The 22,887-nt window shown below is 42.5% G+C and overlaps 1 protein-coding gene across 6 annotated transcripts in view; it reads left to right on the plus strand.

Moving 5' to 3' along the window:
* Positions 1 to 22,887, plus strand: part of DCDC2 (doublecortin domain containing 2) — a 228,049-nt gene that overhangs the window by 17,498 nt on the left and 187,664 nt on the right. The gene's annotated exons all lie outside the window — the stretch shown is intronic.

Genomic DNA, 22,887 nt, shown 5'->3' on the forward strand with positions numbered 1-22,887 from the left:
TCTCGTACCTGATTGGTTCGGCCGTGTCACGGGGGACCGCGGGGGCTGCTGGGACCCGTAGCCCCCTAACTCCCCTCCTCCCCGAGCTCTCCTCCTTCGCGGGCTTTGTAACCTGCTTTGCGCATGCGCAACCTCCTGCCTGACTAGGTCTGCGCCGGTGCCACCCTAAACATGGCGGCTCCCTAAACGCGGAACCTCCACTATTGGAGCGTTCCCTGGGTGCGACATATCCCACCCCACACAACAATTGGGGAAGAAAACGGGTATATGTATATACATATATACATATATACATATATACATACATACGTGTGTATATATGTATGAAAAGGGAGTGAAGTGGCGCCAAATAAGAAGTGTTGAAATAGTGTAAAAATATTATTAATGATAATTTAAATGAATTTTTCTAAATAGGCAAAATCACTAAAAATTATAGATGTGTATACTACAATTTAAAATAAATATATATATAACATATATGATGTGCTCCTATTTCGTGAAAAACAATTTAAGACAACACTCCAAAAACATGTGATAACATAAAATACAAGCAAAAAGAAAAATTGATATAAAAACCAGTCCTTGAGTGAAAATCCTTAAATAGGAAAAAATAGTACTGGTATGAGGGGATCTCCGGCAGCTCTCAAATAGGATAAACCACATCCAGATTATACCTATTAGAAAAAAAAAAAGAGAGAGAGTGCACGCCCCATAGCATAATACAGTACATTTATTGGGAGAGGGGGGTGGGGGGGGGGGGGGGGGGTTGAAAATCCACTCACAATGGTAGGTTAAAATCAAGCAGTGTGTGAAATATATCACCGCCAACTCTGGTCACTCAGCCTCCAGACCCTGCAGTCCAAATCTCACTTGAAGCTGCTGGTAGATGTTCTCTGGTGCATGAGTAGAAAGGCTCCTTAAAATCAATGATGCAGTCTTTGAGTTTTAGGAAAATCTCCAATCTCTGCTGGCCGCAATGTGTATCAGCGCTCGATACGGCCGTCATGCGCTTGCGTGATGACGCAGTTCCGTTCCCTCACGCGTTTCGTCACGTGCTGTGACTTTCTCAAAGGGTTGCTGGTGAATCCTGCCGTCACTAAGGATTTATAGCAGCCGGTTGCTAGGTACGTGGATCGTGTCCTTCAATAGGTTCAGAGTTCAAATGGATAAGCCTGTCATAGCAGGCTATTGTCTTAGATGAACGAGCATGCTGTCACAAAGTGAAGGCATAATATAAACAGAAACTATATTGGGTTAGAATATATAAAGGGAGGAGAATAGGAATAATCAAGGGACAAACATTCCTAAAGTCAAATAATTACTCACATGATAGTAAATCAAAACACAAAGAATTAATGAAGCTACAAAAAATAGATGAAATTAAATAAATAATAAATTAAATATTGTTAATAAAATACATATGTATTGAGACGTTATCTACCTAATAAGGGGGACATTTAAATAGGCAATAACCCTTATATATTACATCCCGTAGGATTTGAATTGGACATATTAATATAGAAAAGACCAAAAAGTGGAAAAAATGATTATAAATGTAAACGTCCTAATAGCAAAAAATGCTGAAACCAATAAATAAAATGTAATGGGACTCAGTCACTATAGATTGACATACATAATAATAACAAGATTCAGATTATAATCATAAATACAACAAAGGAATATATAATGTGAATAAAAAATATATAAATCTAAATAAAAAACTAAAATGATTGTGAATTTTGTCAGACACCAAATGGTTGTTTAGAATTCCTGAAGGTCATACCTCATATATATATATAGATGGATAGTAATAATATAGGATATAGGTGATATAGATGGTACTGCACCGACACACTTTATTCGAGCAAATACCCAGTATGTACCTGGCAGATACCTGGAATGTGCCGCTCCTCACCTCTGACAAGCCCCGTTTGCCTTCCCAGCCTGGGTTCATGCCTGACTGACGGGCGGCTGATCTGTTAAATGATAATGATTAGGATTTAATAGGCTGCAATGCTTCGCGTGTCTACCAGATGGCATAAATTGATGAATTGTAATGCAGTATATATATATATATACTGTGCAGTATTGCAGCCAGCGGGAATAAAATGCTTCAATCCCTGCCTGGAAAATAACCCAATGCACTCGGGCAGAAAACAGTCACAAACCTCAATACACCCGGGTATACCCGAATTCGTGGGACTAGCCGAGCTCGAATAAAGTGTGTCGCCAGTGTATAACCTTACATGGAAATGGGAGTAAGCGACCTTATGTTTATAAACATTTTGTCCTGAGAGAACATAAAGATATAAAAACATACATTGTATTATATCTATTTAAAGAGAGGAGCAGAGGAATACAGAGTATAACAATATAACCAAGATCCTAAATGGTGGGAGCAGAGAAGGATCAGAGCTACACCAATGTACTTGCATCTAGACATTCATTTAATCCACCAGGGGCAAGGGTGCCCAAAAAGAAAAGAGGCTGGGGCGCTCCCTATTTGTTTAGGCTTGTGATGCTGCCTGTGTGGTAATGTGTAACCAAGGAAAGGGTAGTGTATACTTGCCCTTGTTGTTTTCTGCAGCTGGACCAGTAGAGAAGATAAAGCCCGGAATCTTCTTGTAGTTGCAGTGGAGATGGAGGGTTGGTCAGCGCACGGGTTTTTGCTCAAAAAATGAAATGAGAAGATGTGGAACACGGAATTAGTGTTTTAGGTAGCCAAACAGTACAATATAGAGTAAAAAAGTTTTCTCTAAAATTATTATAAAAATTATAAAAATATTCTTAAATAAAGTTCTTAAATAGAATTGTGTGGTTTATTAACCTAATGGGGGTGTGTGGAATAAAAAAGGGAATAAAAAGGAGAAATAAAATGGATCTGTGTGGGTGACTAGCAGGCTTCTAAATGCTTGTATGGCCTGCTGTTGGTCAGGGGTAAAAGGGGTTAAAGGGGATGAAAGTGCTGGTTTGCAGAATCTAGTGTGCAGTCTTTCCTTCACGGAGTGCTGCTAGAAGCAATGGATAGCTTTCTCACCCTCCCAGTGGAGGCAGTATGTGAGTTGCTTCTCTCCCGGGTGCCCAAATTGGAAGAAATGGGCCGAACACGGTGAGTGAGCAAATAAGATTTATTAAGTGCAATAAACAGCAAAATCACAGAATAAACAGCCCAGCATCAGCCCGATCGTCCGGTACTGTTCCTCTCACCAGTGTGGCTCCCGTGATCGCGTCCGACGGCGGGACCGGAAGAGGAGGTCCTACCGGATGTCAGCAGGCTGGCTGGGTCCTTCAGTCAATGGGCTCCGGCAGGGAACTACGCGTTTCGCAATGATGCTTCGTCAGGTTCCTGCCGGATGCCCTGTGTCGAGTATATTTACTGTGTGAGAGATAATTAGGATCCCAGAGATCTAGTCTGCAGAATAGATATCATGTGCGCATGATTAACTGCTTGATATATTATTATTGTTTGCAGCACCACCATTGCATGTATTTACGTTTTTTACGACTTTTAAATCATTTTTTACACCACTGGACAATAGTCCAAGACCCAATAAAGAATAAAGGTTGTTTTATACTATGTAATTATACCAGTACTAATTGATTGCAATTAAACAATCAATTAGATATCAGCCTATAAAGAGGGAAGACACAGGGCATCCGGCAGGTACCTGACGAAGCATCATTGCGAAACGCGTAGTTCCCTGCCGGAGCCCATTGACTGAAGGACCCAGCCAGCCTGCTGACATCCGGTAGGACCTCCTCTTCCGGTCCCGCCGTCGGACGCGATCACGGGAGCCACACTGGTAAGAGGAACAGTACCGGACGATCGGGCTGATGCTGGGCTGTTTCAAAGCTGTATCGTGAGTGTTATTCTGTGATTTTGCTGTTTATTTCTCTTAATAAATCTTATTTGCTCACTCACCGTGTTCGGCCCATTTCTTCCAATTTGGGCACCCGGGAGAGAAGCAACTCACATACTGCCTGCACTGGGAGGGCAAGGGTGCCCAACTGGTGGATCCAGAACGTTTCCTGGCAGCACAACATTTTAAAACGATCACCCCCCAGAGTACAAGGAGAAATGGACTCTAGACTCATAATTGTCATGGATCCAGGATCTTGATTATGTGCTGTTTTAAAGTGACGGGGAACACTACGTGTGTTAGTCCCCTTTATCACATTTCTCCTGTGCTCTAGGAAGCGAACGTGCAATGGAGGTGTAGTGTGGCCAACATATTGTTGGCCACAGCCGCATTGGATCAAGTAAATGACAAAGGAACTAAGGCAACTGATGTGTGTTGATATAATAGACCCTGTCCTTGTTATGGGAATTGAATTGCGTTTGAAGTAACAGATGTTTGCAAGTGATGCATGGCTGCGTCCACATCTGTGGTTACCCTTAGGACCCACATCTATGGACGAAGCGGCTGGATCAATGGATTTTAATTTGGAAGGAGCCAAAATGCTTTTAATGTTTCTAGCTTTTCTATATACAATGGATGCTCTCGGCAAAATGGTTTTCAGATGGGGATCGCATCTGAGGATGCTCCAATGAGTATTTAAAATGTGATTAATATTTTTATAAGCCTGATTGTAGGTAGTGATGAACCTCACAGAAGAGGAATCTATATTATTACTTTCAATTGCAGCATCATAACTCATACGCGAAGCCCTGTTAGACTTTGATTTGTTAAGCATTACTGTTCTATCCATAGCTTTAACTTTGCAGAGAGAGTCTGTTAACAATATATATATTCCCATTCAATATGTGCATCTATACAATCTGCATACTGACAAGTGATTAGCTAAGCTGCAGATCGATCCGTTCTCCTGTAATCGACTGTAATAGATCGCTTGCTCAGGGTTATTTAATTCAGTTCTTGCACAGAATTCTGGGCAATGTAGTTCCTAGAATATGATTGACTGGGCAGTTTCTAGATACAATTGGTGCCCTGCTAGAGCCTGTCGGAAGGGGAAGGGGGCTGTCACTTTGGAAATGCTTCCTACATTAGAAATATTAAAAATGTCTTTAAAACATAATTTTTTTAAAATTGCTACAAGTATTTTCTCATAGTACAGAACTGATTTATTAAAAAAAAAAAAAAACACACGTAGGATATTACTTGAACTGCTGCTTTAATATGAGGTCCGCTGTGAACTGTAGACACAGAGATGATTGTAGTAACAGAATAAATGTCAGACTGATAGAGGTTAAATGTAACATAATATTTTATAAAATGGGTAGAAATACAATGTTGTGAAGAAAAAAGGTTTCAAGTGTGCAGAAGTGGTGCAAAGTGACGGCCTCAAGAAAGGCAAGCGGTGACCTAGTCAGATGCTGCAGCTACTGTAAAATCTAAAGTGTTGTAGAGATAGTTGTGTTCAGAAATGTGAGTTGGAATTACAGCCGCCTTCCTGGTCATACCTGCAGTGGACCCGACCCACAAATCACTCTTCAACTTCACCTAGAATAAATCCATGACTTTCAACAGACACTGCAGACATCATACTATTAGGATGTTCGTCTGTGGGGATTATGTGACCCAAATCAGTGTGGTGAAGAGATTTATGTTTGAAATGTTCTACAACATTTGAGAGTTACTGTAGGAATGTAGAAAAACAGTACTATTAGCGATACATGTTTTTCTGTTCTGTCATCTGTAGAAACAAGTCAGAATAAAGAACATGACCATGGGGATATAACACACAACTGTAGTGCAAACAGAGCTGTTTTTGGTTAAGCTTTATCCTCTAAGGTAGGTTAGTTAGTACATGAACCCTTATGAATATTGCTGAAGACAAATCGGTCCAGTGGGAACTAATAATTGGCAACGATCTCTATACAAAACTACTGCAGAAGTATTTTACCAAATAGTTACCAGCATGCCTTCCCCCTTGGTATAAGGCCCTTTAATTATGTAAGGCAAGTTAAGTCCTCCCTTTTTCCCTTCTCAATTTGTCTTGTCGATTGCCAGCATGTCAAAAAATCTTCAAGGATCTTCTGCCTGAATTTGTTTCAGAGAGCTTGTGGATTCAGTTGTACAGTGGCGGCCGTCTTTAGCCTCCTGCGGCCATTTCAGCGCAACTTTTAAAACCGCGGGTAGATGCAGTGTTTGATGCGGCATGTTCCGGTATTTAAAGCCGCGGCCGCGTGCATTGTATTAGCGCTGGCTCGGCATGAACACGGTGAAGTGCGTGGCATTCGAAAAAAATACCCAAACAAAATCGGAGATGTTGGAGAATAAAAGGGGCCGTGACAGTATATGTGTGTTGTATTGTAAATCTCCCACAACTGTTCTTTGGATGTGTTTGACATTCAGGGTACAGTATATCAGTGCTTCTCTTTTGCTCCCGGGGATATTTAGTTTTTCTTTGTATTTAAATCTAGTGTATTTCATTTATCTTTGATGCACATCCCCCATTAAGTTATGAAGTGTGCAAATATTATTTTGCTGAATCCTAAATATATATGCATTTCTAAATACTGTAAGTTGTCATTACAATAAGTGCATTGTCAAGTGCCAGAATGTCATTATTAAATTATAGCACCACCAGAGGAGGCTGCCCAGTTTTTGAACCTTGGGGTGCCCCAGATCTGAGGTTAGGGTTATCATAATTTATCTCCCTAAAAAGAGGATTCTATTGGCCTCATTCATAAAAGGGCTGTGTCGGCATCACTCCGTAATGACTATCGCTGTTTTGTGAATGTGGCCCTTTTATGTTAACAATAAACCGTTGAAACATGTAATAGACACACACACAATTAGTAAAAAGTCCATATTAATTGCTTCTTCTGTCAATCAGGCCGTGCAGAGAACAGAGGAAAGTTGGCAGGAGGGGAGCTTCTCACCTGTAGGACAGGCATGAACTGAGGGCAGTGGCATGGGGAGAGAACCATCGGACTGAATTAGATTGTAAGCTCTTTATGACGAGGATTCATTTTCCTAATGTCTACTTTTATGTTGAAACACATTTCCTATTATGTCGTGTATTACTGCTGTAAAGGCTATGTACATGAATGGCCCTATATAAATAAAGATACATACTGAAGAGAGTTGGGAGTGTAGGCTGCAGGGACATTTGGGCTGGGGGTGTACGCTGCAGGGAAGGAGGAGAGGGAACCTTGAAGCTGGAGAGAGGGGTTGCAGGCTACCTATCCAGTGATTATTGCTCAAGCAACCCCTGCTTATCTGCCACCTGTGAGGAGTCGGGCTGTGTTTCCTGTGCACACAGGAAGAGCATGGATTGCTTTGCACACCCTACTGGTTTAGGCCTGATTTAGAGATACGTAACATTTTCGCTAAAGTGTGCGAACCAGGTGAAATTTGCCAATTTTTGTGTGTGAAACATTTTGCATAAATCAACACACTTCATCTAAAATTCTCCTACAGAAAAAGGAAATACTCATACAGTATAAGTTAAAATAACTGAGGGATTTCTGCTTTAATGGTAGTACTATGTTTAAAAAAAAAAAAAAAATCTATTAAATCGTTAGGAATAATAATAAAATAAATCTAGTTCATGATAGTGATTTTGCTTTGATTTATGTTTATTTTGTTACATCCAGGTTGAATAGCAGCTAATTCAAAACGGCACATGAAAGGGTACAGATGTATTCTGCTTTGAGGTGGCTGTGCATAACATTTTGCAAACCTATATGCATTGAAACAAATATAGAGAAGAGAGTGGAGTGTAGGGAGCATATATCTATTATGTGCTTGCACAAGTAAGGCTGCGTCCATGCTAGCGCTGAGCGCGCGGCGCTTGCCGAGTTTAGTTCCTGCAATTTAAATTGTCCCGTCCCCACTAACGCGGTGCGCTCGTGCGCGGCCACGAAAGCGCTCCAAAGCTTGGAGTCTGGAGCGCGCTCTACTTGCCCGCAATGCCCCCCCCCGCGCGCTTGCGAAATAGGCAGGAAACCCGGCGCTCATGCTTAGAGAGTTGGTGACGTCACTGCTCTCAAGCACGAGCGCGGTCAGCGCCAGCGGGGCCGCAGCCTAAGAAGTTCATATAGTGCTATGAGGCAGAGGAGCATACGCAGAATGCTTACAGTAGTACAGGAGGGAAACTATTTGAAAGCGCTTAGTGGATATTTTATCAAAGTGTCTCGGCTGCAAAACTGAAGTATAAAAAGCTGCACCAAATATATTAAAGCAAAAAAATCCCTTTGTTTCCTATGGGACATGTTGTCCTTCTATAAATTTGGTGCCGTTTTTGTTGCAGTTCTCGCACAGATTTGCAGCCGGGAGGCTTTGATAAATGACCCCCCCTATACATAACACAGCAGCTGTGTGTGTTAACCAAATTGAGTCAAGATCTCACCTGGGGGGGTGGGGGAGGGATAAAAGACTGGGGTCGTATTAGTGAAATTTATGACCCAAGTTATCAATATCGAGGTAATATTTTCTGGCGTGCGATATTTTAACACTAGTCGCGATAAATACGGAACCGATAATTACGTGTTACCTCGTCACATTCATGGGGGAGGGTAATGTAATTTCTACCATAGGGATATGCAATATAAATGATTACATAACACTATGGTACAAATTACATGACTACCAAGGTACACAAGAGGCATCAAAGGGGTTAATATTACTAAAACTACACTACCTACCCCCCTCGGCTACCTAAGTGGCTAGTAAAGCATTGCCCTCAGGGGCCCTAACCACCCTCCACAAGACTAGATGACTGCCATTAAAATGACTACATTTGCATTATGGTGCCTGTCCTGATACTTTTTTTGTCCGCGGTAAAAAATGCGTTATTTTTAGCAGTATAACGTTGATGACCTGCACCATAAAAATAAATATTTATGTTTTGCCTAAAATGACTCATTTTTGCCTTTGCAGAGTTTGACTGTAGATTTAATTGTTTTGAGCCAAGACAGTGCAATAAGCAGTAGGGAGATTTTTTAAATCTAAAAATGCTCCTTGCCTTTTTGTAACCTTCTTAAGTCACAAAGCATTGTTCTTTTTTTTATATTAAGTAGGGAAGCAGCACACATGTCCCAATGGACACAGGGTTGTCACAGCATGGAAAGTTCAGCCCTACTAGTTTCACTGTTAGACTGCTTCCTCAGGGGCTTCAATATACAGCATACTGATACCCCTGAGGAAGCAGTGTAACTGTGAAACTAGTAAGGACAATTGTGTGCTTCTTCTTCTTCCCGTGGAGGCTGGCGCTGCTAGCTTAGGATATCTGCCATTGTGAAAGAGGAATCCGTATTGGAGCATCGGCGGAGATCTGCGGCGTCGGCGCTATGACCCTGGATGTGCCCAATGTTTATTTTTTTACCTGTAGCCTGTGAGCAGGGCCGCTGACAGATTTCCCGGGGCCCAGGACTAGAGTTACATCCGGGCGCTTGCCACCCCCTACCCCCCACCTCCCCCATCGGTGGTATTGTGAGCCCCCCCCCCCCACACTTCGAACCTCACAAGCCCCCTCTATTTCCTCCCCTCTTCCCATGTCTTTCTCTCCACTCTCTCACTCCCTCTTCCTCACTCACCCCCTCCAGCCTTGCATGTATTTATCTCCCTTGCGTCTCACTCTTACTCCCTCTTTTCCTCACTCACTCCCTCACCACCTCGCTCTCACCTCCACCTTCTGTCAATTACTCCACTCAAACCCCACCACAAAATACTAACCAACCCCCCAATTCCATATTAAAAAGACCCCCTTTGCCCCAATACATATAAAAAGACCCCCACTCCCCCCCAATACATATAAAAAGACCCCCACTCACCCCCCCCCCAATACATATTAAAAAAGTAGACTTACCTTGGGGATGGTCAGACTGGGCCCAGTGGCTGAGGGGGTCCGGTGGCCGGCGCTGTAAGTTTGGACCGACCTCTGGTCAGGCCAGGCCCGGCTGCCGTTCAGTGCAGGCCCCGTCTCTCAATCAGCTGCAGGCCTCCTCACTCTGTGTCCCACGCCGAGCTTCCAAAGTCAGCGTGCACCGGAAGCTGAGGCCTTACTTCCAGAGCTCTGACGTCAGAGGTTGGAAGTTCAGAGTGAGACACATACTGTAGTGAGGAAGAGGCCTGCATCTGATTGAGAGCCGAGCCTGGCCAGAGGTCGGGGCCAATTTGGGTCCCCTCCCCAGTCACCGGGCCCGAGACACTTGTCCCTTATTCCCCACATTGGAGAAGCACCTCAGAAACTGCCAAAGGGCTTGTATTTGATACATTTCTTTATATTTTTGTTACTTATATATCACTTATGCATCCTATTGATTGATGCACTGTGTATATGTTTTGTATTCTACCACAATTTAGTAAAAAGATGAATTCAAAGGACATATGTACATTTTTTTTTTTTAACTAAAATATTACTGAATTGATCAAGAGAAACCCTAATAGAAAACCTGGTGTAATATTTGCCATTTTGGCCTCACAAGGGAATAAAATCCTTCCTGGCTCTAGTTACCACAAATGGGATTCATTCTTAGCTCAATGCGCTGTTTATGTATTAACTTTTTCGTGTACCCTTATTTACCCTTTCTAAAAAGATGACCAATATTTTCTTAAACATATCTCAAACACAAACACCACTGACTCCAATATGTGCAAAATATGTGTTTGGGATTTGGTATCTACATTTTACCTAATACATTAAATGTGCCTTTTCATTTTCAAACAGTTTGAAACAAGTGTTTTGTACAATGGAATAAATTGACTATATAATACTTAATGGAGCAGGTTAGATTGAGTTTGCTAATTTATATCAATATGCCTACATTATAGAAATCATGCCATTACCTAGCAACAAGTACAGTATTTGAAAGTATGATCTATGTGGATTAAAACCAGGAAATACTCATTATTGTTTATTGACTTCTAGCATTACTTGGTAATATTTGTAGCAATAGGATAGTTCATGGTATCCTTTGTAATAGAATCAAAGGCTATAGGAGCTGAGCTAAGGATCACAGGAGCACTTACTTATGGTTCTGTGACTTCCACTTCGCTAGCCAAGGCTCAGATCTTTCTTCTTTTCATTCCATTTCTTTTCTCTGACTGTTTCCTTAGCGGATACTGCTCGCCCATTTCAAAATGCCTGGACAATCTACACAATATAATTTTACAGCTAGAGCCAAATTATATTTTAAATTAAAGTCGCAAAACATGTCAAATCTTATGATTTTTTTTTAATGAACCAGTTCTGTAGTATTAGACAATAGTGACTGTTTTTCTTCTTTTATTCAACTCTTAATGCAATTTTTAATTGGTTTTAAAGCATCCTTTGATTTCTATAGCAGGGTTTAGCCACCTCCCCTGCAGTGCAAGATTTTTGCAACACTTTCCTATTTGTGATAATTTGTTGCAAATAGTTCCAGCAGTTTGAGCTGTAAAGTGTAATGATAGCTAATGTTACCTTAGTATTATTAGGATACATTGTAGCTGCTCACTTACACTGATGGAAGGATTGTTTACAACTGGAAGGCGGCCATTATATTAGGCACAAAATCAGGATTTTGACAGAATTATAACAGGTGCGCCAGCTTAGGTGAGAATGTAGCATTATAGATTGTCACATGCTTTACATATTAAAATAAGACTGAAAAAAGGGGCTATATAGTATTGCTGCTTTAACTAAACAAAGGAACTACAGCAATCTTGAGTAAAATTGGCATAATGGAGCAAGTGAAACAAGAGCAGGAATTGTTTAAAAAAAAAATATATATATTTTTTAAAACGGAGAAGGAATAATACATAAAATAGTTGATACAAGTAGAGAAAATGTGCATTGGAGACGCAGGATACTCTTGATGGGAGAGAAAATCGCAGGATATATTTCTGATCTTGCATAGTGTTGAAGCATGAGCATTTACTACAGTGTGGCAATTACGTTTCATTAGTAGGTCATTAAAGCAAACAATAATTACATGATGCAAGATGGCACTGCGGTGTTTTCCACACAGGACCAGCGTATACAAAAATGTGTTCATTTCAAGGTTCTGGATCAGCAGGTAACTACGCTCAAAACAGTTATGTTTTGGTGGCTTGTATCCTAGTAACGTAATTAGCACAACAAGCCACCCAAACACTACTCTGCTGAGCTCCTTTTGTGAAACCAATACTAAGAGGACTATGTAGAGAAATGACCAGATGCACTGCTCAAACAAGAGTGCTTTTGCGCTGTTGTTAATACGAATACACACTTGCGTGCAGAAAATTATTTATTTATCAATGTTTTCTGGCAGCAAAACGGTGGAAAGGTTGCTGCAAAACAGCACCACTTTTATCAAAGGCAAAAATTCCTTTGCCTTCTTTGGGACTCATTTCCTTGAATAAATATGTTTGTTTTTTTTACTCCAATTTAGGAGCAGCTAGGAGAGATTGATAAATATCTTTTAAAAATGATGAAGTAACCTTATTTCTGTTTGAGTAGTTGCCCTTAAAGAAAGAAAGGGGGAAAAAAACATGTTCCTCCAAGAAAACGACAAATAATGGGCCATAGTTACTAAACTGTGCTAATCTGCAATGCACCTTGCATCCCATTTACTGTACCATGTGCTGCAACGTTCTTTGTGGCTTAGCACAGCTTGGTAAATATGAGCCAATGTGCCTATTCTTTGAGTCGGATACAAGGTGACTGGCTCCATGGTGTTTTTCTTCACTAAACACCACTATGATATAACTACCAATCCAATTGCAACATCTTCGCTTAAAACACCCATGAACATTCACAAATAGAGAGTTGATTTCAGGACAGCACCTGAGTTGGAAATGCCTCCACCGGGGCTGTGTGTTATGCTTTGTAAATGGCTAGATATAAAGTACAGATGTTGAAATAAAAATAACCATTAAAATATTTTATGATGGGCATGGATTTTTATCAAATGTTTGTAATCATTAATGTGGCTAGAAATTAAGTACCTGTGGAGGAAGAACTTAACCATTTCTGCCTCATTTATCCTGTAACTTCTTAAGTGGTTTTCATTGCAACACAAAACATGATGCATTTTGCACACTTTGGCCCTTCATTTGCTGCTACAACCTGTAACAGAATCCATTTATCTTTTTATATGTGTAGGTGCTGAAGTTTATTATTTGTCTAGCTCATTTAGTTATAGGTCTTGATGTTACAGTTTTTAGAACTTATCAACTAACTGTATGAAAATATTGGGCTTTGACTCTAAAGTGTTTGCTTTTAGTCAACGTCTTTGGGGCTTATTTTATAAGCTCTGAAGGGTGCGATCGAGCCCAAACTCCTATCTGTAGAATAAGCCCCTTTGTGTTCGTCCCATTTGCATGTGCGCTTCATGAACATATATCTGTAGATGGAGCACTTGATTTAGAGACCTAAACATATTTACATTTTTAAATAACTACAGTAAATGGCATTTCTGCAACCTGAAGCACACCGGTTTTGCCATAGAACTGAAGTACCTTTTAGGAGATCGTAACTAGAAATGTGCTGAGATAGTACAGATATACATCTGCAATATAAGAGACTGTTACACGGTCATTGCAAGCTTTCTAAAGTTGAGTTACTAATTTTGGGAAGACCTGCAGGGATGATTAGGCGATCTAACAGATTTAATAAAAACTCCTTAACATGCCCAGGCATGTTTAATTATTTCATTTTGGTTAATCAACCACAAATTCAGTGTTTTTCTGTGAAGATCATCCAGTTGACATTAAGAAATTGCTTTGTAATGGGAGCTACAGTATGAAGAAGTGCAGCCTTAAAATAACATATTTAATGTTAAATTCAGGAGCAAAACAGCCCAAAAGCAATTAACGGAATTCAAGGGACCATATTTACTCAATCGTAAATGATAGAAGTGAAGATTTGTGTCTCTGTAGGATCATACAATCTAACTTTACAGTCGGCTGAAAAAACAATACTTTGTAGTTGTGTGGTGCTATTTACAAAAGATCTGATGCAATAACACCACTAGGGTTACAGTTAATATTCTGTAAAACTGTCGAGAGAGCCCGGATGGGATTAGGGCTATGGTGAAGCTGGGAGTCGGGGATATCAAACATCAATTGACCCGGTGGGAGAGTGCCCCGCACCACACCCCCTACCCCCCCCCACCCTCTTCCTTCCTGTTTCCCCCTTTTCCCCCCACCCTTTTTGGATACGTGTTAAAGTAAATTGAAATGTTTTGGTACAATTTCTGCAGATGCTATGACTGTACAATCATACCCCGCTTTAAGGACACTCACTTTAAGTACACTCGCGAGTAAGTACATGTCACCCAATAGGCAAACGGCAGTTCACGCATGCGCCTGTCAGCACGTCCTGAACAGCAATACTGTCTCCCTACCTGTACCGAAGCTGTGCGCAAGCTATAAGACTATAGAGCCTGTTACACATGCGTTATTTACATCAGTTATGCACGTATATGACGATTGCAGTACAGTACATGCATCGATAAGTGGAAAAAAGGTAGTGCTTCACTTTAAGTACATTTTCGCTTTACATACATGCTCCGGTCCCATTGCGTATGTTAATGTGGGGTATGCCTGTACATGTATGCTTATGAAAACCACAATAAAACCAAAGTTATAAAAAAAACAAAAAAACTGTATTTGTTTCTGGAATATACTGTAGAGCAAGGGTGCGCAAACTGGGGGGTGCAAGGTTTTCTGGGGGGGCGGTTACAGGGGCCCTGCACCCTTCCCCAAGGCATTTAAATTAAATGCCGGGGGAGGCGTGAGGCCTCCGTAACATCTCTTACCTTCTGAAAGCTGGTCTTCAGCGACGCATCGCCATGGCAACGAGGCATCATGTGATGTCGCGTCGCCATGGCAACGCACGTCATATGACACTGCGGTGTCACATGACCCGCTGCATCATTTGACGGCAGGTCGTAGCAGAGGGGGGCGGAAACGCTGGGGCTGCGAGGCAGGGAGCAGGTCAAAAATGTTGCGCACCCCTGCTATAGAGGATAAGATTTCTGTTTAAAGTACCTTTTTAACTGATAAGCAACCCCAACTTTGGTGACATTTCTTAGTAATATTTGAGGTTCCCACGTCTGATAAGTTATTCTGACACGCCTAGTAAAAATGTCCAGGTTGTGAGGTTAGTCAGGTCAAGTTAAGCAGTTTAACCTGATCTGATAATATAATGGCTTGCCTGCCCCCGTTGCAGCTTTGAGCTTAAAATATAACCATGAAGTCATGCAGACACATTTCCTGTAGGCACCATCAAACATTTCCTTGCAGAGCAATGACCCTGGGCCACCGCATTCCCTAAGCTGTACTAAGCCACTACAGCACAGAGACAACAGCAGCATTTTCTGATTGACCTTCACAAGTGTTCTGGGAAAACATGTTCATTTTTAACTTGGTAAACTTAATTATTAATCTGAAAGGCTCCCTCTAAGAAAAAAACACTTTTGATTTTGCACATTAACATAGAGTAATTATCTGATCTGGCTAATCATGGTAGTGACTAATTTACTGGAACACGGTTTCCTCTGATGAATCACTCATAAAATTGTCCAGTAGATGAACCATTTTTGGTGCAGTTTCATTACATGCGACTGGCTTCGTTATGTTGTTAGAAGTTGAACAGTTTAAACCATGTTAAACATGGCAGATTTAGAGGGGGGCTGCGGTGTGTGTTTTGTGAGTGTAGAGGGTGGAGGAGAGCTGCAGTGTGTTTTGTGGGTGTAGAGGAGGGGGGCTGCACACTGTGTAGGGGGGACTGCAGAGTGTGGTTGTGTATATACAGGGGGGGTTGCAGTGTGTGTGTGTGTGTGTGTGTGTGTGTGTGTGTGTGTGTATATAGAGGGGGCTTTGTGTAGGTACAATTTCCTTTGAATAAACTTGCAGTAAAAGCATAAGAATGTAGATGCTAATAAAAAATCAATATGACTTAAAAAATTTATCTTTTTTTTATGAATTTTTTTTTAAAAAAAAGCCTACATTAAGCCTATAATAGTAATAATCCCCTCCGAACTGGGCATTACTCGGCTTTGCCTCGGGCCTTCAACTCTTCCAGCTACGGCATTATTGGCCAGTAATGCCCTGTTCTTCAGGGATTATTAATTAAGTAATACTTTAAGAGTTATCTTTCGTTTTGTACTGGGCACAGAGTTATGATAATACATGGTTGCATTAAATGAACAGTGACAATACATTCAATTTACAGACATTTTATGGACAGATAGAGATATTTGATTATGGGCCTATGTAACAGTTATATACAAGGTTAAAATTGTGTCAGAGGAGGTAGGACAGACCTGCAATGTGCTGTTAGAAGAGCTGAATAGCAACAAATGGCTGACACCCTTTGGCTGCCGCCTTTGGCGCAACACAGATGTAGACTGAAGGGGCTCTGCCTCTGAATGAATTCAGCTGGGCTTTGAAATTCCTTTGTCCAGGGTCATTAAACACTGCAGGGGGTGGGGTTGAGGAAACACATTGCAGCAAGAAATCCCAGATGTTAACCCGTAGCATACTGGTTCTGTGCAGAGCGGAGCAGTTCTTGGTAAACCCTTTCAGAAGTCTGCCTAGCATATGACGGAATGTTTAAATTGTGCTCTCTTATTTGATACTTGTGCATAGTTACAATCCTAGATTTACAGATACAGGTAATCACCATTATTGTCTTTTAGATGAATACTTTACAAGTTGACACTTTGTGATTCTTTTCCCACATTCATTGGAGCATGAAAAGGATTTCTGTCAACCTCTTGGATAGTTCATGTTAATGTACTTTGCATAATTGTCACCCTAAGCATGCCTTTAGGTAGTGACTGTGTGATCCCAGTATACCTGTGCATTGTTTAAAAGTCCTGAAAACAGTGTGAGGCACGTTCACAATGGTAACTGTGTAGTGTTGCAGGTCCCTATGGCATTGCAGGATAATAGAATTGTGGCAAAATGCCGCTCCAATAATGTTATTCACTTATAATATATTTTACCAGGAAAAAAATACATTGAGGGTTACCCCTCCTTTTCAAGTATGTCCTGGGTATAGAATATTGTCATGCTCAGACAGTGAGCACAATACAAAGTGTATTGCTTATGCACAAATGTTACTTAGTGCTCATACGTATGAAACTGCTGAGGACTTATAAGAATCATCACGTTCAAAACACTGCTCATCTAATAATTTCTGTTCAATTAGAGACACTGAACATCCACAAACAAGTTATTATCCATTTGCACACTGTCAGGGTCTGATTCAATGTAGTTCTGAAGCAGCCGAACTGCGATTGACTGAAAACTGCCACTGACTTTCTTTCTACAGTATTGATCACAGTGCAATTGATTCAGGACATATTTGAATCAGGCTCTAACACTGTGGTGTGTTGATATTTTGTATCAACCGATTAATTGATTTCCTCCCCCCCCCCCATCAGATAATCAATATTACTATATATATCCACATTTGAAAATGACAACATAACCTTTACATAAAAACATACAGGGTATATATGAAATTCTGGACTGCAGTTAAGTGCAGGTTACACAAATACACACAAACATTTAATTGTGTAGCTGAAAAAGTGTTCAATTTAAACCCTGACATCTTTTTGTGGAGCATTGTGTGCCACCTTTGTTTCTATTAACTACAATCTGAAAATTGGTCAAATGTATAATGATAAATACAGTTTTTACAGTTCTTATTGTTAGAAACGTCAACCTCCGAGGATGAAAATCAATGAGCGTTGGGGCTCTAAGTAAAAAAAAAAATACAATTTTAATTGAAACGTGGTAATTTTGTATCAGTGAGGAGGCGCATGCGCAGCGGCTAGGTGTATGGATGCCTAAGTAAGAGGCTCCGTCCCTACCGGCACAATTATATATAAATAAACAGCACAAAAACCAGTGAACTGCAGCGAAAAGCTGAAATCCAGTCGCCGGAGCCCCCAAGGATGCCAAAGAAAGCGGTATCTCGTAAGAGAAACTCGGTAGTGACTGACTATTTTCAAAAAGGAGATCCGACGCAAGTAAGTGGAGGGGAGGAAAGCAGGCAAATGGCGGGCTCCGACTCAGAGAGCGATAGGTCCACGAGCAGACCCGCGAGTAGAGCGGAGGTCACAGACCAAGACTGAGTCACAAGAAAGGACATGAAAGTGTTCTGCTCAGAGATGAAGACCTTTTTTCAGAAAGAATTATGGGACCTCAGGAAGGACATTGACAGTATAGGTGAAAGAACCAACACACTTGAAAATAAAGTAGACGCAAATATTAGATCAAAACAAAAAAACGAGAAATCCACGGCCCAACTCTATAAAATGATTGACATACAGGACAGGCAGGAAGATTCTTAAAACCGCGACCGGCGCAATAACATGCGCCTGCGGGGGGTCCCGGAGTCGGTGTCGGACTCAGAAGAATTTGCCTCCAATTGGCTTCTGCATATACTGCCGGACAAGACCGAAGCGGAGCTTCAATTTGACAGATGTCACCGAACACTGCGATCCAGACCGCAACAAGGTGACCCGCCGAGGGACATCATCATTAGGCTGCATTACTTTAAAATAAAAGAAAGTATGTGCCAGATAGCCAGAGCGACTAAGGCCCTGGAGTTTGAGGGAGTGAAACTTCAGGTGTTCCAGGACCCTGCCCCGCAAACCCTGTCCAAAAGGAGAGACCGGTCAGCCATTATCAAAGTCCTACGTGATAATGGGGTCCGATATAGATGGCTGTTCCCATTCGGATTAATGGTAATAAAAAATGGTATGGCATTCACTCTAAAACATATGGAGGGGGAGCTGAGTTCCTGAAAAAAATTAGCCTACCTGTCTCTTGCCTGGGTCCTGAGCAGCAGCTTCCAGCAGAGGATCCAGCTCCGGAGGCGTCTTTGCGGCGTGTGGAGCCGACAAGGAGCAAACACAGTATATAAGTGTCTCTCCGGTGTCAATCATCCCCAAGCCTGGACTTAAAGGAGCCATCCCCGGCTCGGAACTTCATATGAAGCAGGCGGTGAGTAACTGATCCTTCTAGTGGCGGAAAGAGAGTGGCGCGGCCATTTTAATCCTACCTGGCGGAGAATGAGGTGGAAGAAGTCCCTTGGTGGCGGGAAGATGCAGCACGGCCATCTTGGCAATAGCAGGAGAATGGTGGCGCATGGCGGCTTTGGAGGATCTCGATGACGCATCGGCTCGGAGAGCCTCCTGGTGGCAGGAGAGGGCAATGGGCCCAGCTGGCCTCCGTTACTTCTCAGAGGGGGGTGCAGACGGGAGCAGGCAGCCCACCAGCGGGGAGCGATGGAGAACAGCGGGAGCCGCAGGAGTCGTGGCAGCCCCAATAAAATAATTTCATAAGTATCCCACTCATAAGGGGGAGGGGGAGAGAGGGGGGGGAGAAAGAGGGGAGGTGGGGGGGAGTGAGAGGGGGGTGACAGAGGGGGGGGAAGCGAAGGGGGAGAGAGGGGGGCTCCGAGTTGATGAATGGATGGGAAAGGAATGTGAGGGTGACTAGGTGGAAGAAGAGATAGAGGCTTCCCTTTAGTAGAGTAGGAGTGGATGGAGAGATGACAATCCAGTCAATTGTAGGGGGGTTAAGAATTTAGCTATGAGGGTAAGAACTGAGGTGGTCCTCCATGTCTATTTTGGTCCAGGGGATTAACCTTTCTCTCCACTTACCTGCAGTCGAAGTCCTCGGGGGAGCCGGCGGGGGGATGCTCGGCTGCTCTGCATAGGGGGGAGTATGGCGAGATTGTTGAAGCTATGTGCCTCTGCTGATCCGGGCCCGTGGACTCATCTCAAGCTGAACCGATCCCACGAGGAAGAAAAACCCCCACTCAGGAGTTAAGGATGTTGGTAGAGGGTGGAGGGGGATAAGGGGAGAGGGGGTGGGGGGGGGGCGGACATAATAAACAAGGAACTCACCCGGAGGGGAGAGAGTGTTAATGAACTGGGTCCTAGATGGAAATAGGTTAGTAGACCAGCCAACACATTATACAAAGTATCTAGGAGGGCAGAATCCCTGATAGATGTGGGCCTCGGAGTGGGAAGAGGGTTGACCGCACTGGACTCTGCCGCAGCGATGAAGTTCACTCAGAGCACGAAGGGTTAGGGTGATTAGAAGTCCGGGGATGGTTGCTGAGAATTGTTTAGGTTCGCTGTAAATAGGTTACGTATTGTACCCACACTGGTTTATTCATGTATATAGTTTGAATGGGAACATTTTCATAACATTATTTGATGGAGGGTGCCGGTTTAGGGACCGCCTGGGTTGGCTGCCTGCGTCTCGAGTTGTGCACTGAGGTGGGTCACCTTAAGGCACAGACAAGTCCCTCGGGCACCCAACCACCGACAGCGGTCGGGGTTTGGGAGGTCCCTCCTGGACCTCCTGAGGCATAGGGTAGGCCCTTGGGCAAAGGGACCGTTGTTGACCATGGTCAGCCTCGGCCCCTCAATTGTTTTGTTCTTTCCTTACCTTTTCTCCCACTCCCACCCCTTCCCCTGTGGTGCGGGTTCTGACCCCGGTCTGGGTAAATGGACCAGGGGGGCCCCGGTTAAAACAGCTCTACAGTAGAGTTATAGAATTTAGTAACAAAAAAGACGACGCACAATGTCGTTGATCATAGTATCCCACAATACTAAGGGTTTTAACAGTCCGGGCAAACGTAGAGTGGCTATGGTGGACTACAAGCGTAAGCAGGCAGATGTGGTGCTACTCCAGGAGACTCATTTCAGCACTAAAAGCGCCCCCAAATATTGGGATAAGAGCTTCAAGAGGTTTTATCTTTTCTCCGCAAAGAATGAAAAAAAGAGAGGGGTGGCAATCCTGCTTCATAATAATCTCCCCTTCATAGAAGAGGTAGTTAAGAGAGACGGGGACGGCAGGTTTCTAGTGATAGTGGGAACCATACAAGCCCAGTCAATAACGTTGGATACTGTTTATGCCCCTTGTGAGCAGGATCCTTCTTTCTTTAAGAAGTTCTTTCATACGTTACGGTTGGTTGCCAGAGGAGATATAATACTAGAGGGAGATTTTAATGTGGCGGTTAATCCGAAAATGGATAAATCAGGCCCCTACCAACCCAACAAGAAAAGTTATATAGAAGCCTTACAGGGAGGGCTGGTTGATAGCCAACTGGTAGACATCTGGAGGGAGATGCATCCGTTAGAAAGGGACTATACTTTCTTCTCCCACCCCCACTCCACCTACAGCAGAATCGATTACTTTTTTGTCTCTAGCAGACTGGTCCAGAAGATCCCTCCACCCCCATTCAGGGATCCATGATATTTCATGGTCGGATCACGCGCCCATAGAGCTACGGTGCACTAAAAAATTCCTGGACAGGCCGGGAGCAAACTGGAAACTTAATGAAGCACTTTTAAAGGTTCCAGAGTTGGAACAAGTAATTGGCAGGGAAATAGATAAATTCTTCAAAATTAATACTGGTAGTGTTCAGTCCCATTCAGTTTTATGGGAAGCACACAAAGCAACCCTGAGTGGGACCCTAATTAAGCTGGCGGCAAAAAGAAAAAGGGAGAGAAACGAGAAAATTGTCACCTTGCAATCTAAACTAAGGGAACTCCTACTCAAACATAAGCAAGGTCATAACTCGGCTCTTCTCAAAGAAATCCATAACACTAGAATTGAGCTGAATCTAGTCTTAACCTCCCAGGCAGACAACACACTGAGTTGGTCCAAGAGGCTATTTTTTGAAAAATCAAACAAACCAGATACATTGCTGGCTAACAAATTGAGGAATAGGCACCCAAATTATAGCATACGGGGGCTGAGACCAATAACAGGGGCCACAACAGCTAACCCACAACTTACAGTGGAGGAATTCAGGAGCTTTTATGAGGATCTTTATAACGGGGAAAAGGTGGCACATAACGGTAAAACGAAAAGAGCTATGAGGGATTTCCTGATGAGCTCACAACTACCAAGATTGAGTGGTTCGGAGAGGGAAATATTAGGGGCTAATTTTACTACAGAGGAGCTTACCCAGGTCATTCAGGACCTCAAACCATCAAAGGCACCTGGGCCAGATGGTTTCTCAAGTCTCTATTATAAAAAATATATTAAGCTTCTGGGGCCACATCTCCTCAGAATGTTTAATGCAGTGCTAGAAGGTGCAGCGTTCCCGGAGCAGATGCTCCAAGCGTCCATTTCAGTAATATATAAGCCTGGGAAAGACCCATTAAATTGTTCAAGCTACAGGCCCATTTCACTAATTAATACAGATATCAAAATTTATGCCAAATTACTGGCCAACAGATTAAGTCTCATCCTGCCCAGACTCATACACCCAGATCAAGTCAGGTTCATTAAGGGTCGACAAGCCGCAGATAACACACAACGGATTATTGATCTGATAGATATAGCCAATACACGTAAGATTCCAATTATGGTGTTGTCTGGATGCTGAAAAAGCCTTTGACAGGATTGACTGGCCTTATCTGATGGTAATGCGATCCTGTCACTGTATAGGGGTCCGGCTGCAAAAGTAATACACCAGGGTTTCCCATCGGATCTCTTCAAAATTAAAAGTGGCACTCGACAAGGGTGTCCGTTATCCCCCCTTTTATTTGCGTTGTGCATGGAGCCCTTAGCAGCCCAAATCAGAAATAACCCCGATGTGGGGGGAGTTGAGACCGGCACACAAACGCACAAAGTAGCACTCTACGTGGATAATGTGTTGTTGACGACCTCGAATCCTCTCACCTCCTTACCGAACGTCTTCAACTTGCTAGGGAAATTCCATAACATCTCAGGCTTTAAGATCAACCAATCCAAGTCTGAAACTCTGAATATAAGCCTCCCGAAAGTGATAGAAAAGTTGATACAGATCAACTTCAATTTTAATTGGCCAAAACAAGGAGTGAAATATTTAGGAGTGCTCATTCCCAAAGATTACAACGGTATCTATCAAGCAAATTATCCCAAGCTGATCCGCGCTCTAAAAGAAGACATTAGGAAGTGGGCGGCCTTTAAAATATCTTGGATTGAC

Source organism: Ascaphus truei, chromosome 2 (genome assembly GCF_040206685.1).
Source record: "Ascaphus truei isolate aAscTru1 chromosome 2, aAscTru1.hap1, whole genome shotgun sequence".
NCBI lineage: Eukaryota > Metazoa > Chordata > Amphibia > Anura > Ascaphidae > Ascaphus > Ascaphus truei.